The sequence below is a fragment of the Lithobates pipiens genome, unplaced genomic scaffold, assembly GCF_037356315.1.
Source record: "Lithobates pipiens isolate NorthernLeopardFrog02 unplaced genomic scaffold, aLitPip1_a1.2 Scaffold_27, whole genome shotgun sequence".
In the NCBI taxonomy this organism is placed as follows: Eukaryota; Metazoa; Chordata; class Amphibia; order Anura; family Ranidae; genus Lithobates; species Lithobates pipiens.
The window spans coordinates 35219270-35236421 of record NW_027507788.1 but is presented as its reverse complement, the minus strand read 5'-3'; the positions used below and the strand labels follow the sequence as shown (position 1 = coordinate 35236421).

General features: G+C 40.9%; 1 long non-coding RNA gene across 1 annotated transcript in view; it reads right to left on the bottom strand.

Annotated features, from left to right (window-relative positions):
* LOC143933766 (uncharacterized) overlaps positions 1–17152 on the bottom strand; it is a 97577-nt gene that overhangs the window by 18390 nt on the left and 62035 nt on the right. Inside the window, exon 3 of the long non-coding RNA XR_013263148.1 lies at positions 4320–4383. This is a non-coding gene — a long non-coding RNA (uncharacterized LOC143933766). The remainder of the gene's footprint in view (positions 1–4319; positions 4384–17152) is intronic.

The window sequence follows — 17152 nt, the reverse complement described above, 5'->3', positions numbered from 1 at the left end:
GTAACCATGACAACTAATTATCAGTCAGAATTATGCAGCTGCATGGCAATGATAAAAGGTCATATTGGTTGCTATTGATTACTAAAGTTTGGCTGTCTATAATGCTGGTGGGGATAGCTTCAAATAAGTAAAATTGTTTAGAACTTCAGCATTATCAAGTTCCTCTTGACTCTCTCAATAGACGAACCCAGAGAGGTCCATTCCTGCAAAGTTCCAAATGTGGCGCTGTCTCTCACTTTAACCATGATGACCCCCTTGGGGTTCGATAATCCTATAATCAAAAGGTCTGTGGTGCTCCAACTTTGCTGAACATGCAGGCGGGACTTGGATGTCCTCTTAAAAGGCAATGCATACAGGCCCAAGCCTCCTCATGTAAAGTCCTGCCTCTTCCTACATTGAAGCATCTAGCAAAAACACATCATTTTCATCCCTTCTAGTTTCTGGATTGTGAACTATCACAGACCAGTAACTAGTCCATGAGAATCATTCAATAGTCAAAACAGATGGACAGCAGTTCACAGTGGTGTAGTGGTTAGCACTTTCACCTAGCAGCAATAGGGTCGCTGGTTCAAATCCGGGTACTCCGGTTTCCTCCGGGTACTCCGGTTTCCTCCCACACTCCAAAGACATGCTGGTAGGTTAATTAGACCTTGTCTAAACAAAATTGGCTTTAAAATGTGTAAGTGTATGTCAATGTTGTATGTGTTTTTAAGCGTGTCAGGACCTTACGGGGTAAGGACCATGCAAAGCCGCAGATGGACTCTGGTGGCAAGAAAGCGCCCTGAAGCGATTCAGTTCGCATTGGTAGCGCTATACAAGTCACTCACTCACTTCCTATAAGATTCCAAATTTGGCACGCTCTCACCTTGTCCAAGGCCCTCTTTCTCTCACTTCTGCTATGTCTACATAATATTGGGTGGATTGCTTTAGGGCTTGTGTAGATGGCTTTTTAAAGTCAGCCATAAACAGAGCGAATTTATTTCCTGCAACCACGGGATGCAGGAAAGAAATTCACTTGATTCCCTAATCAACACAGACAGTGTTGACAGGAGAATCCCTCCTGCCGAGCAATTCTATTCTCCCAGCATGGAAGGCCATCTTCACCAGAAGAAGACAGTGATTATTGCTAGCAGGTATACCAGCCCCTAGCAAATAATCGTGTGTAAAATCTAGCAGGCTGGTTGTATCCAAGCTGATCAACCAATCAACCTTGGTACATACATGGTTTAAATCTTCCTGCTAAACCAACCGAGATTCGAACCATTTATGGCCAGTCCAAGTCCTCTGTTTCCATTCAGTCGGTTTGGACACTGTGTAAAACAGAAAATAGCATTTGCACACAAAGGGACCACTGCTCTTGGGGTTCAATAGTCGTATGATCAAAAGGTCTCTGGTGCTCCAACTTTGCTGAACATGCAGCTGGGACTTGGATGTCCTCCTAAAAGGCCATCTATGTGAGCCCAAGCATGGCATTGCAAAGACCTACCACTTCCTATTTTCAAGCCTCTATCAAAAACACATAATTTTCATAAATTCTTCTAGTTGCTGGTCAGGGAACTGTCACAGACCAGAAATTAGTCCATGAGGGTCTCTCAATAAACAAAACAGATGGATGTCACTTCCTGCAGAATTTCAAATTTGGTGTGTCCTTTCACCTTGTCCAAGACCCCCTTTCTTTTGCTTGTGCTACTTCGACATAGTATTGGGTAGACTGCTATAGGGTTTGTGTAGATGGCAAAGCAGAAAACAGAATTTGCTCACAAAGGATTCACTGCTCTAGGGTCAAAAGTGCTATGATCAAAAGGTATTTGGTGCTCCTGCTTTGCTGAACATGCAGGTGGAACTTGGATGTCCTCTATGTAAGCCCAAGCCTGGTTACGTAAACACCTTCCTCTTCTTACTTTCAAGCACCTAGCTAGAACATCCCTTCTTCTAGTTTCTGGCCTGTGAACAGTTACAGACCAGTAATTAGTCCATGAGAGTCTCTCAATACACAAAACAGATAGACATCAATTTCTGAAAGATTCAAAATTTGAAGCTTCTCTCACCTTGACAGAGACCTGTCTCTCTTGCTTGTGCTACTTCCACCTGGTATTGGGTGGTCATCTTTAGTGCTTGTATAGATGGCCTTTGACGTTCTCTATTTCTATTCAGTCAGTGTGGACAAAATATCAGAGCTTATGTGCATATTAAGGGAGTGCTGCTCATAGGGTTTAGTAATCCTATAATCAGAAGGTTGGTGGTGTTCCAGTTTTGCTGAACATACCCCAATGCAGATGGGAATTGGATGCCCTCGTAAAAAGGTCATCTAGACAAGCCCTAAGTCTAGCCACATAAAGATGTGCCTCTTCCTATTTTTAAGAATCTAGTAAAATACATTTTACTACATCTACTACAATTTCATTACTCCTGCTAGTTGTCACAGACCAGTAACTAAGAGTCTCTCAATAGACAAAACAGATGAACTTCAGTTCCTGCAAGATGCAAAATTAGCTTACCTTCACCTAGACAACCTTTATTTTGTTTGTGCTACTTCCCATGGCATTGGATGGATAGCTTTAGGGCTTGTGTAGATGGCCTTTGAAGTTTGTTTTATGTTGGTGTGCACACTGCGCAAAACAGAAACGTGCTTTTGCACACAAAGGAACCACTGCTCATAGGGTTCAATAATCCTATAATCAGAAAGTTGGAGGTGCTTCAGTTTTGCTGAGCATACCCCAATGCAGATTGGACTTGAATATCCTCTTAAAAGTTTGTCTAGACAAGCCCTAAGCCTGGACATGTAAAGAATTGCCTGTTCCTACTTCCAGGTATCTAGTAAAATAGACATTTTAATTACTTCTGCTAGTTGCAGATTTAGAACTGTCAGAGACCAGTAACTGGTCCATAAAAGTCTTTCAATAGGCAAAACAGATGGATGTCAGTTCCTGCAAGATTCAAAATTTGGTGCTGCCACTTGCCTTCACCTAGACCCCCCTTTCTTTTGTTCGTGCTACTTCCACATGGTAGTGGGTGGACAGCTTTAGGGCTTGTGTAGATGGCCTTTGAGGACCTCTGTTCCTTTTCAGTCGGTGTGCACACTGCGCAAAACGAAAAAAAGCGCATGTGCACACAAAAGAACCACTGCTCATAAGATTCAATAATCCTATAATCAGTAAATCGGGGGTAGGCTCCAGTTTTTCTGCACATACCCCAATGCAGATGGGACTTGGATGTCCTCTTAAAGGGTTGTCTAGACAAGCCCTAAGCCTGGCTATGTAAAAAACTGCCTCTTCCTACATTCAAACATCTAGCTTTGTGTGCATGTGCACACAAAGGAACCAATGCTCATAGGGTTCAATAATCCTATAATCAAAAAGTCAGTGGGTGCTCCAGTTTTGCTGAGCATACCACAATGCAGATGGGACTTGGATGTCCTCTTAAAGGGTCGTCTAGACAAGCCCTGAGCCTGGCTATGTAAAGAAATGCCCCTTCCTACAGAAAAGCATTCTTTTTACCTCTTTCTAGCAGAAGAGGTGACATTTTGAGTTTTTTCTAGATTCTTGAAAAAGCATCTAGCAAAAACTCACATTTTCATATCTTCTGCTAATTCCTGGTCTGTGGACCCGTAGACCAGTAATTAGTCCAGGAAAGTAACTTTAATAGTTTTTGGAACATCTTCTGGTGCTGGGACAAAAGAGGCTAGGTAAGGCTGAAGCCAGTTGGGTGAGGTTCCAAAGCTGTATATGAGGGTGAGAAATGGGTTGCCTGACATGTATTGTATCTTACTCTGGATACCTTTTCATTGATTTGTGTTTTTCAGAGAAGATAGGGCATTATAAGTTCATCATATTCATCTCCAAGTACATTGCAGACAGGTAAAAGTTTTTGAATTTTTTTGTACAAAGTGCAAAACTTTGTGCTAACTCATATCTGTACATGCAAATCTACTTGAAATGCAGGAATTGGCTTACTCATTACTCCTTCCTTTTACAGGCAATTATTCAAATAACGAGTGAGCCAGAAATATATGCTATGGAAGTATCACTTGTCTTTGACGAGCCATAAAAAGTTTCATTAATTGTTTTTGGCCCATCTGTCTACCTAGCAATGGGCCACCTATAAAGACATTTGAAAAAAAAACGAAAAAAACTTCTAGTCTCCCGCTACGGTTAACTCTACGATGACTGCGCAGTCTGGGATGCAGAGGGACACTGCGAGCCAGACAACAATAGAGCGGCCATCTTGGCTATTGTCTGGCGCGGAAATTACTGCGCTTCAATTTAGAGGACAGCAGACACAGACAGACGTCCACACCTTAACAAATTCCATTGTCTTACCTCTTTCCGTCTTGGCGCTGCCCCTCTTGGAACGCTGGCGGAACACAAGCTCGGGAGTCTGGTACTAAGACACAGGATGAAACCAGTTAATAGACAGCAAGGGCGATGCAATTCATTACAGATCTAGCAAGCTAGCTTGGCACAGTTGTCGCAGAATCAAAACGGGTTAATAATGTGAAAATTCTAGCAATCTGCTGAAAATGGCAGCCAGAACCTAAGATAAAAGTCTTCAGAAAGGTCTGAGCAAGCTGTCCGATAAAGCAGTTTAAACAACCCGTTCTTAAGCATTGTCTGGATAAAGGACTCCTATCTGTATTATTCATATATAGCCATTCAGTGTATGGCTCTTGATCGACTAAGAGCCGCGCACCCCACTAATGTGTCCTTATTTTGCCCTGTCTATATTAGTCTGCAATTTAGGGAGTGGTGGCAGGAAGTAAAGGACATAATTGGATGGCCTGGTGCCATGTATTCCCCTTCCCCTCCGTAGAAGAAGCTTTTCAGTCTGTTCGGGGGGCGACGTTGGCGACCTGCGCCCTTTAATGCAGGCGCGACAATTCCTGACCGCCTCTGCTCATCCAGGAAGCGGGACTGAAATCTTTTTGCAATAAAGCTGGTTAAATTCAAAACAGAATCTAAAGATGTCAGCCAGCGTTTTTGTGCAATGTCACCCTACCCTACCATTGTTCAATGGGTGCCTATCTTATCCTTAAAACAAGCGGCATCCAAAAAAAAAAAGGGATTTATTAACATGAACATGATGCTGCTCTCTCTCTTTGTAGGAGACGCAGACACATTAAAGTCAACAGGCTTTTTTTTTTTTGTGCACTGTCTGAGGGCGACTGAAGAATTTCTGCACAGACAGACGCAGTCGCACATGCTGCCATACATACATAATCACCATCGAGACTATTGATAGAGTCTAAAACAATAGGAGAAATGCAGAATTAAATAAAAAAAACTGTGAATAACAAAAAAAAAAAAAAAAAAAAAAACATGCAAGCCGAAAATCTTCAGTGCGTGCTGAATAATGGACCGTCTGGGCGTTTTAACAGCCCTGACACACCTTGTCTGACGCGTGCCCTACAGTCGCCAGACCTACACCTGCATGGAGGTCTAAGACACAGGTAACAAAGACAGGCGGGCGCACAGGTAGACAATGGTTAAATCGAGCATGGCACAGCAGACAGATGTGTGGATGATGCTGCGCAAAGCGGTGGCGGACTACCACAGAATATTAATAACTACCTAGGGCGCAAATGGCGAAAATAAATAAATAAATAGTTTGTTGTAGGCTAAGCCTGCAGAATGAAATGTGGCATTGGATGATGATGATATAGTAAAAACTACTCTATATAACTACATCTCTCTCTTTATGCATATACAGTGTGTGTGTGTGTGTGTGTGTGTGTGTGTGTGTGTGTGTGTGTGTGTGTGTGTGTGTGTGTGTGTGTGTGTATATATATATATATATATATATATACATACATACAATATATATAAAAATATATATTATAAAATATATATTATAATATAAATTATTATACATCTACATTATATACCTATACATTATTATATATATTTCATAATATAATAAATTTTTATATATATTTTGTGTGTGTGTGTGTGTATATATATCTTTATATATATATATATATATATATATATATATATATATATATATATATGTATCTCTCTCTCTATATATCTATCTATCTATATAGATATATATATATATATATAGGGAGGGAGAGAGAGAGATACATATAACTATCTATATATATATATATATATATATATATATATATATATATATATATATACACACACACACACACAAAATATATATAAAAATTTATATAATAAAGTACAAGTATATTAGAAGAGTATATACAGTGTGTGCGTGTATATGTGTATATATATATATATATATATATATATATATATATATATATATATATATATATATATATATATATATATATATATATATATATATTCAAACACATACATTCAGCTTCAAGTCCATTCATGCACAGATTCAAATTAACTAGAAAGGAACAATTAGGTAAAAAGAAACAATTAAGGAAGATGACCGCTACTGCGGTTGGACAAATTGCGTATTTATACGCATAGCTTTTCCGTGTTGCGTCTTTGCAAACGGGCAAATTATCACACAAATCAAGTATGCATGTAAACCGAATAAAGGAAAAAAAAAAATAATACAGCTACCCCTATATTTATTGTACATTGTCAAGGTAAAATAGCAAAAAAATGGTAAAAAAAAAAAAGCAAAAGGAAAAGGGGCTTTTAGACGACCGTTTAAAAAAAAAAAAAAAAAAGTTGACCGTAGGCGCGCACACCTTTATAAATCTTGCCTCATAGGATTGCAGAGGGAACAATCGCACGCTTGGCATCGATCAGAGACATTGACACTCAGTACCTGACCTCCAGCTCCCCGTGCCACACTCTCAGCTGCTGCGTCTCTCTCTCTCTCTCTCTCTCTCTCTGTCTCCATCCTCAGTCTGTGCAGCGAGCACGTCATAAGCGAGTGTATCCCACCCCCTCCTCTGCCCTCACATACACTCTCACCCTTCTGCATGCAAAACCTGACAGCCAGAAGCACTTCTCCTGCTGTGCGCTGCCTAGCTGCCGTAACAGGTAGCCTCCTCCGTCCATCCCCCCCTACCCCCCCCATTGTGTTGCGCGCACTGCAGGCCTCCAAAGACGCTGCTCCCTGCGTCCGATGGGGCTTATTCACAAATGCGTGCAACGTGCCTTCCCCCGGTAGCCAAATCTTTTACCAGTCCACCGATTAGATTGGTGTCTATGCGTTATCGCACTGCTGTCTTTTTTAAAATAAGCACGTCAGGCTTTCTCTTTTTTTTGCTGTCTCTACAGTTCCCAGCAATTGATCCCCTTCTTTCTCTCTCCCTGTTTAATCAATATCTGCTGAGTTCCTTGCGTGCTCTGATCACATGTTGTCGCCTGCATTTTTTATTTTTTTTTGCTTAATTTTTTTGTTCCCGTGCACCGTTCCCTGGTGGCTTCTTGGCTTTGTTGCTTTGCATTCCTTTGTACCTTTTGTCTGTCACCTGCCACTCTCCTCCACTACCTCTTTGTCTGCTGGCGGCTGCCTTTACCACCTTTAGCCCCCCCTGTCTGTCTGCCGTTGCACGCTCTCTTTGCTCCTTTGTCTTGCCCCTGCTGCAAAATGCGTTTTGCATTTTCCAATTTTAGCACCTGCCGTGTTGGCATTCTGGTTAACCCCTTAAGAAAATATATATATATATATATATATTTTTTTTAATCAAATCCTGCCCGCCGTTTAAGCTGGCACCCTGATCTCTGATAGCGGCGCAGAGTGTATCGCGTCTCCCCCAAGCGTTCCCCCCTTACCTGTACGGCTTCTTCATTTCCTTGTCTCTGACCATCCTGTCTTCCTCACTGCTCTTTCTCCATTCTGTTACCCCTCCCGCTGTCTCTCTCGATTCTCCCTTGCTCCATCCATCTCTCCCCTCCCTCGCTGCTCGCTCTCTCCCCGCCCCTGGGCTGCCTTTCCATTCCAGACAAGCAGAAAGCGCAATGCGGCTTTGCTCAGGATGGGGGGGATTTATTAAACTTGTCTGGCTCAAGACAGAGAGAGGGAGGGTCTGTGTCTGTGTGTGGGGTGATAGGATATAGGAGACACAGAGAAAGAAAGAAGTAAATGGGGGGGGGGGGGGGGGGCGCAAGGTAGTTAGAGCAGCAAAAGTGGTGAAATGTTCGAAATCCTTTCCAATCTAAGGCCAAATATTTTAACTCTTCGCTCGCTTGGCGACGTTGGCGCATTGCAGAGCCTTGTCCGTTGAAGGGTTAATGTGCCGTGCTAAAAAAGACACATCAACCCTTTAAAGGATATGCAACTTCCCCCTCCCCCCAAACAAGTGAAACCCGAAATGCCTGTTACAGGTGGTTAGTGGTCAAGTGCCCAACACTTGCATTGGAGTACCTACATATACATTCCTTGTGCAGCGTCTGTAGACTGCTGCATCATTGGCTATATGAGAACCTTGCCTGTGCCGTCTTTTTTGGCGGTGGTATATTTGTTTGATCCTGCAAATAAAACTGTCTCGTATGTTGTGTGCCCGTCTCCAGAGCTTTTTAAAGAAACTGTGTGCGTTTGCATGGATGTTCGTGTTTGTCTGTCTATGAATCTTGGTATTTTTTTTTTTTGCTTCTTATCCTCTGTCTAGACGGACGTTTGGTTTATTTCCGAAGGGTTCGCAAATAACGTCTGTCGCGTTACTGTTCATGTTTCGTAAATTTTTCACTCAGGTGGAGATGAAATTTCAGGTCTTTGCTCTGTTATTCATCTGTATCATATGGTTTAATTTTTTCTTCTTTTTCCTTCCTCTCTCTTATCATTTCTTCCTTTCTCTTCTTCCTTCTTTATTTTCTTTCCTCTTACTTCCCTTCTCATGCCTCCATCCCTCTACACTTCCTTCCCTATTCTTTTTTTCTTCCCTATTTCTTCTTCCCTCATTCATTCTACTCTCATTCCCTACTTCTTCCTTCACCCTCTTCTTAATTTTTCCCTCCATTCCTCTTCCCTCTTTTATTCTTCTCTCCTTTCATGTATCCTTCTTTCATTTATTCTTCTCTCCTCACTTCTTTTTACTTTTAATTCTTGTGTTCTTCTCTCTTTAGACACTCCTTCATTCTTCTCTCATTCCCTCTTCCCTCTCCTTCCCTCATTCTTTCATTTCCTCCTCTCTCCTTCCGTCTTCCTTCTCTTCTTCATTCCTCTTTACTTCCCTCATTCTTCTCCTCTTCATTTTTCTCTCCTTCCCTCTTCACTCTTTCCTTTCCCCTTCCTTCCCTCTTTCTTCTCTTCTTCATTCATCTTTCCTTCCTTCATCCTTCTCTCTTTAGTCACTCCTTAATTCTTCTCTTCTTCCCTTTCTTCATTTTCCTCTCCTTCCTCTTTCTTTCCTTTCCTCCTCTCTCCTTCCATCTTCCTTCTCTTCTTCATTCCTTTTTCCTCCCCTCATCCTTCTCCTCTTCATTTTTCTCTCCTTCCCTCTTCCTTCTTTCCTTTCCTCTTCATCCCTTCCCCTCTTTTTTCTCTTCTTCATTCCTCTTTCCTTCCCTCTTTCACCTCCTCTTAATTGTTCTCTCCTTCTCTCCTCTCTCCTTTCTTTTTTCTCTCATTCATTCTTCTCTCCTTCCCTCTTTCTTCACCTATTCATGTTTCTCTCCTTCCCTCTTCCTTCTTTCTTCCCCTCTTCTCCTTTCCTATTTTCTCCTTTTTTATTCCTTCTCTTCTTCAATCATCTTTCCTTCCCTTTTCTATCCCCTCTTCATTTTTGTCTGCTTCCTTCTCTCCTCTTCACCGTCCTTATTTCCTCCCTTCTTCTCCTCCTCCTCTCGTTCCCTCTTCCATCTCCTCTTAGTTTTTCTCTCCTCCTCTCTTATCTCCTTCCTTCTTCTCACCTTCCCTATTCTCTCCTTTCCCTCTTCTCACCTTTCTTCTTCTCTTTCTGTCTTTCCTCCCCTCTTCACTCCTTCTCTATTAATTTCTTCCCTCTTCCATCTCTTCTTCATTCCTCTATTCTTCCCTCTTCCTTCTCCTCTTCATGATTCTCTCCTTTCCTCTTCTGTTCTTCTCACCGTCCTCCTTTCTTTCTTTCCTCCCTTCTTCTCTCCTTCCCTCTTCCATCTCTTCTTCATTCATTTATCCTTCCATCTTCCATCCCTTTTTTATTTTTCCCTCCTCCTCTCTTCTCACCTTCCCTCCTCTCTCCTTTCCTATTCATTCATTCCTTCCCTCTTCTTTATTCCTCTCTCCTTCGCTCCTTTTTATTTTTCTCTCCTCCCCTCTTCTCTTCTTCCCTTCTCCTTCTATTTTTTCTCCTTCCCTCTTCCTCCCTCCTTCTCCCCTCTTCTTCCGTCTTGCCTCCCTCCTATCAAACTAAAACAACATTTTTTTTTCTCGAAAATATAACCATTAAAAAGGAAAATGCGCACCATGCAGTTATCCATAGTAACCAATCAGATCACAGCTTGCTATATCCAGATAGAGGACAATTGATTTCTCATCAGCCCTGGTTCTGCATTTAGAATTTTGCTTAATAAATAAATCAGAACATATCTCACTTCAGGGCATGTTATGGCAACCTATGGGTTGTTTACGGCTATGGATCTTAAAGCCCAGCTCCAACAGCTGCCAAAAGTCCATGTGTCCCCCCCTGTTTTCATGGCAGTGTTTAAAAATATTAGTGTTTTCTATATATATATATATATATATATATATATATATATATATGTATATATATATATATATATACTCCAAATGGAACAAGAAATAAGTCTTTTTATTTTTGTACCTCTGAAGCTATGAATATCTATGTCTGCCCCTGTTTCCCTGTTGGAAGAGACAGCCTAGTGATAAATTTAGCTTTACCGTCCAGGTCCACCAGGGGGCACTGCAGGGTTGTCTGACAAGTGAAGTTTAAGAAAGGTGCATCAGAGGCCGCCAGCAGCTGAATAAAGTCTGGTGATAGTCCTGTGTACAGATAGTATTAGGACAGCAGGTGACGCTGCAGCACAGATGAGCCGGCATAGTGATGGAGCAACATGAGGCTTCAAATAAAAAAAAAAAAGAAAGAAAAAATCCGCCTTCTACTGCATGGCAGCACAGACACAAAAGATTAAAAATGATTCTGCAGTCTGGGACTCGGCTGTTTGGTGACAGCGCAGGCTAGCAGAGGGCGCCCCCCAAAATAAATGACAGTTTATAGAAAACTTTCTAATTAAAATGTCTGATGGCAAGAAATCACAGCCGGCTGCAGACTGCAGAAGCTCACAATGCGCACTGCGAGGAGTGGCGGAAAACGAGCACTGAATCCCAGTTACCATGGACAATGCAGCATTTTGCTGTGCTCTTGTGTGACATAGATACACTGTAGGTAGCCATGGACATTAAATGATGGTTGTGCACGTGGCCCTGATCAGATTGCTAAACGATTATTTTCTAAGGCAGTGTTTCTCAACTCCAGTCCTAAAGCGCCCCAACAGGTCAAGTTTTTGAATTTCCCTCAGATGAGGGTAATTACTAAGGTAGTGAAACTGTTTAAATCACCTGTACAAAATAATGGTAAGTCTGAAAAAAAATGACCTGTTGGGACGCCTTGAGGACTAGAGTTGAGAAACACTGTTCTAAGGTGACCATGGCATAAATATCATGACACAAAAATAGTGGGCTTGGTGCAGACACTACTGCCACGGGTTTCGAAAAATACTACCACGAGTTTTAAAAATACAGAGAAATGGTTATCCCCTCTCCCCGAGAATAATCTGGGAGTCTTCTAGGGCACCTGTACATAAATATTTTCTACTGAATCCAATGGTCAAGGGTTACCTTACATATCTTTGTACACCCATTTGCACCGCGTTTGATTTATGTTTCAAAGTGTGTGCAACGGGTCACTTCACAAATAAAGCCAAACTTAGGCCAAAGCCTAAAACTTATTACACTGTATATACACTGTAAAAATGTATGTGTGTTTAGGGTAAGGAGTGACTTGTATAGAAAGTTGTGCAGCTCAGTGGTTTGGTTCAAGTTAGGCTGGTTTTTGGTCTTCAAATTCGGGCTTCAGTGATGATGTGATAGAAACATATATTGATCCTAGGGTGAGGTATGTCTTGCAAAGAGAGCTGTAAAACCACTGAGTTAACCATGTTAGTGGTTTGGTTTACAGTGGGCTGAATTTTGTACATCAGTGGTGGTGTGCTGGGATCATGTATTGGTCCTAGGGTGAGGAGCATCTTGTATAAAGTGGTTGTGCAACTCAAGTGGTTTGGTTCAAGTTAGGCTGATTTTGATCTTCAAATTTGGAGTCCAGTGGTGGTAGTGTGCTAGAAACCTGTATTGATGCTAGAGTTAGGTGTCTCTTGTATAGAGAGTTGTACAACCATTGAGTTGTGCATCTCAGTGGTTTGGTTCATGTTGGACTGGTTTTTGGTCTTCAAATTCGAGCTTCAGTTGCAGTGTTGTGCTAGGACCATAGATTGATCCTAGGGTGAGGAGCAGCTGGTAAAAAGAGTTGTACAACCACTGCATTATATAATAAAGTGGTTTAGATCATGTTGGGCTGGATATTGGACTTCAAATTTGGGGTTCAATAGTGATGTTGTGCTGGAGCCATGTATAGGGTGAGGACCATCTTGTATGGAGAGTTGTGCAACTTAATGGTTTGGTTTATATTGTACTGTATTTTGGACTTCAAATTCAGGGTTCAATGATGGTGGTGTGCAAGGACCGTGTATTGATCCTGGGTTGAGGAGCACCTTGTATAGAGAGTTATGTATAAAAATTATATCTGCGCTCGGTTAAAGAATCAGCAGCTGAACACTATAACCCAGATATGGGGCACAGAGCAGTAATGCAAAATTTTAAGTGCAACGCTAAATTAATACTGAAAATATGAATGACACAATGCCTACCAACATGTGAAAATATAGTGCAATGTGCAATGATCAATATGCAATATCACTATAACTAATATGCAAAATTGAATAATAGTGAAATTAATAAAATCTACATACAACTAACATAATACAGTATAGCATATAACATACTATAATGTGAAAATGTGCAATATGCACGTTTGCTTATTACATAGTTACATAGTAGGTGAGGTTGAACAAAGACACAAGTCCAACCTATATGTGTGATTATATGTCAGTATTACATTGTATATCCCTGTATGTTGTGGTCATTCAGGTGCTTATCTAATAGTTTTTTTAAACTATCGATGCCCCCCGCTGAGACCACCGCCTGTGGAAGGCAATCCTTGCCGCTCTTACAGTAAAAAACCCTCTACGTAGCTTAAACCTCTTTTCTTCTAATTTTAATGAGTGGCCTTGTGTCCTGTTAAACTCCCTTCCAAAAAGAGTTTTATCCCTATCGTGGGGTCACCAGTATGGTATTTATAAATTTAAATCATATCCCCTCTCAAGCGTCTCTTCTCCAGAGAGAATAAGTTCAGTGCTCATAACCGTTCCTCATAACTAATGTCCTCCTGACCATTTATTAGCTTTGTTGCCTTTCTTTGTACTCGCTCCATTTCCAGCACATCCTTCCTGAGGACTGGTGCCCAGAACTGGACAGAATACTCCAGGTGCAGCTGGACCAGAGTCTTGTAGAGCGGAAGAATTATCGTTTTATCTCTGGAGTTGATCCCCTTTTTAATGCCAATATTCTGTTTGCTTTGTTGGCAGCAGCTTGGCATTGCATGCCATTGCTGAGCCTATCATCTACTAGGACCCCCAGGTCCTTTTCCATCCTAGATTCCCCCAGAGGTACTCCCCCATACAGATTGCATTCATATTTTTGCCACACAAATACATTATTTTACATTTTTCTACGTTAAACCTCATTTGCCATGTAGTTGCCCACCCCATTAATTTGTTCAGATCTTTTTGCAAGGTTTCCACATCCTGCGGAGGCGTTATTGCCCTGCTTAGCTTAGTATCGTCCCCAAATACAGAGACTGAACTGTTTACCCAATCCTCCAGGCCATTTATGAACAAAATAAATAGGATTGGTCCCATCACAGAACCCTGGGGGACCTCACTTTCTACCTCTGACCATTCCGAGTATACCTCATTTATAACCACCCTCTGAACTCGCCCTTGTAGCCAGTTTTCAATCCATGTGCTCCCCCTATGGGCCATGCCAACAGACTTTATTTTGTACAGTAAATGTTTATGGGGAACTGTGTCAAATGCTTTTGCAAAATCCAGATACACCACGTCTACGGGCCTTCCTTTATCTAGATGGCAACTCACCTCCTCATAGAAGGTTAATAGATTGGTTTGGCAAGAATGATTCTTCATGAATTACTGCTGATTACTGCTAATGATACAGTTCTCATTACTAAAATCTTGTATATAGTCCCTTATCATCCCCTCCAAGAGTTTACATACTATTGATGTTAGGCTAACTGGTCTGTAATTCCCAGGGATGTGTTTTGGGCCCTTTTTAAATATTGGTGCTACATTAGCTTTTCTCCAATCAGCTGGTACCATTCCAGTCAGTAGACTGTCAGTAAAAATTAGAAACAATAGCCTGGCAATTACTTGACTGAGTTCCCTAAGTACCCTCGGATGCAAGCCATCTGTTCCCGGTGATTAATGTTAAGTTTCCCAAGTCTAATTTTAATTCTGTCCTTTGTTAACCATGGAGGTGCTTCCTGTGATGTGTCATAAGAATAAACACTGTAGTTTTGGTTACTGAAGCCCCCCGATTCCCTCGTGATTACATTATAGTATGTTAAATACTGTATTATGTTGTATGTAGATTCTATTAATTTTACTATTATTAAATGTTGCATATTAGTTATAGTGCTATTGCATATTGATCATTGCACACTGCACTTTATTTTTACATGCTGGTAGGCATTATGTCATTCATATTTTCAGTATTAATTTAGCACTGCACTTTATATTTTGTATGAAGAGTTGTACAACTGAGCAATTTAGCTCACTTTGTATTTACAAAATGATACATACAATGGGGGTTATTTACAAAAGCTGAAAAGTGCAAAATCTGGTGCAGCTCTGCACAGAAACCAATCAGCTTTCAGGTCTTATTGACAAAGCTTAAGTGAACAAGCTGAAAGTAGAAGCTGATTAGCTACCATGTTTAGTAAATCTCCCCCAATGTGTCTTGTGGGATTGGGGCTTTTCTAACTTCTTGGCTTTAGCTAATGTTTAATTTGCGAGGCATGTGGAGAAGAATGGAGTTGGTGATGTGCACAACGGAAAAGTTTGCTTCCTTTTCAGATTAATTTGTTAAGTTAATAATTTAGGTCCGTCATGTTCGTTATGTTAGAATAATTTGTTTTTGGAATTCATTTTGTATATTCGGATTTATTTTGTATATTTTGATTCTGTTAGTATATTCTTTATTTTCAAATAGATTAGAATTTAGGAAGATCTATTCTTATCATCATCTTATTTCACTTTTTATACCTTTCTGTATTTATTGCAATATTTTTCAATTTCGAATTCAAATTAAAAAAAAATCTAATTCATTTTCAAATTTTTCAGATTCGTAATTTTGTTATGTTATAACTTATTTCAGATTAGATGAAATTCATTACTATTGTGATTTAGAAATTCGGATACATGCGAATCTCAGAATAATGAAAATGTTGTTTGAATTTCATTTTGCACATGTGTCTAGTGTCTAGGTAATCTGGTACTATGGTATTCAGTCTAAATGGCAAAAGCTGTGTGTCAATTGGGCTGGAACAGGCACAGCATAAAACCCAAAGTAACCAGACATCGACTCCAGTCTACATGCAGATAAAACTTACATTTTATCTAAAGCTCCTACTAAGAATGACCCCCAATCCCCTGACTAAACTCGTGCACCCCCTAATTTAAATATGACCCACCCCTTCCTCTCAAGGCCACATCCCTTGCTGTTTAAGACCCGCCCTGCAATTTGTGAGTGGGGACATTAGTTCTGAGGGTATGGGGGGGGGGGGTGGCAGTGGATTCCCTTAATTTGCATAGATTTATTTCCTCTCACTTCCTGTTTGGTTATGGGGCAGGAAGCAAAGGGAAATCTCTGCAATGGGACAGGGATGGTAAAAAAGAAACTGCTAGAGGCTTATTCTATCCAAAACCAAAAAAAAATAAAAAAAAGTGTTGCCTATAGTTCTACTTTAAGCACACATTTCTGATAATTTTATGGAGAGGACTAAGAAGATATAACCATGCCAATGGTGCAGCAGAAAACATATAGCACAGTGAGGAAGGTCTGTGGTCCAGGATGATAGGACAGTCAAAATTAGAAGCGGCGATCCCCTCCCCCACAGTAGCGCAAGCCAACGAGGACTCTTTCCGTGCTGCCCCCCTGCAAAGTGCTGCCCTAGGCCAGGATACAGCGTTGCGGAGAGTGCAAAATCTGGTGCAGCTGTGCATGGTAGCCAATCAACTTCTAACTTCAGCTTGTTTCATTAAGCTTTGACAATAAAACCTGGAAGCTGATTGGTTTCTATGCAGGGCTGCACCGGATTTTGTACCCTGTACCAAGTTTTAGTAAATCAACCCCCAAGTGCACAGTGGATTTGCCTTTAGTAAATTAACACCCATGGTCTATACACAGTCCCAACTCCGATTTTTTAACTCAAAAATTGTTGTCTATACCTAACCTAACTTAAGATCTGTGGCAGGCTGTTGGAACTATACTTTGCTTCTACTCCCTCCAACAATGCTAAGGAAGACCAGTGGCCACATACAGTTGCTGTACCATAGTACCAGATTACAGTTGCTGTCTGAAATATTCCACATGAATGTACCTGTTAGAGCCAAATAGGATCTATACATAGCGGGTGCCTGTTTTTTTTGTTTAAAAGGTTGAAGGTTGATTCATTTCCTCTTAATCTTTGGCTCAAATAATAATTTGTGGGAGGATCAGCGTTCATTCTGTTCCAAATTCTCAGAAAAGATCATATGACCGAATGCCCAGGTTTTTGGTCATCAGCACTGGAGGGACCCTGGAAGGGCATTTGCTCCTGGAATGGGAAGTATTTCAGTCTTTCTTTTATGCCCCATACACACGGTTGGAAATTCAGACGGAAAAAGTCAGATCGGATTATGTTTTAGGAAAATCAGTTCGTGTGTGTGGCTCTATCCGTCTGAATTTCCGACTGAAAAAGTTTGAGAGCAGGATCTAAAATTTTCCAACAACAAAATCCGATCCAACTTTTTTGGATCGTGTGTAGAGAATTCCGACGCACAAAGTGCCACACATGCTCATAAAAAATTTGGAGACG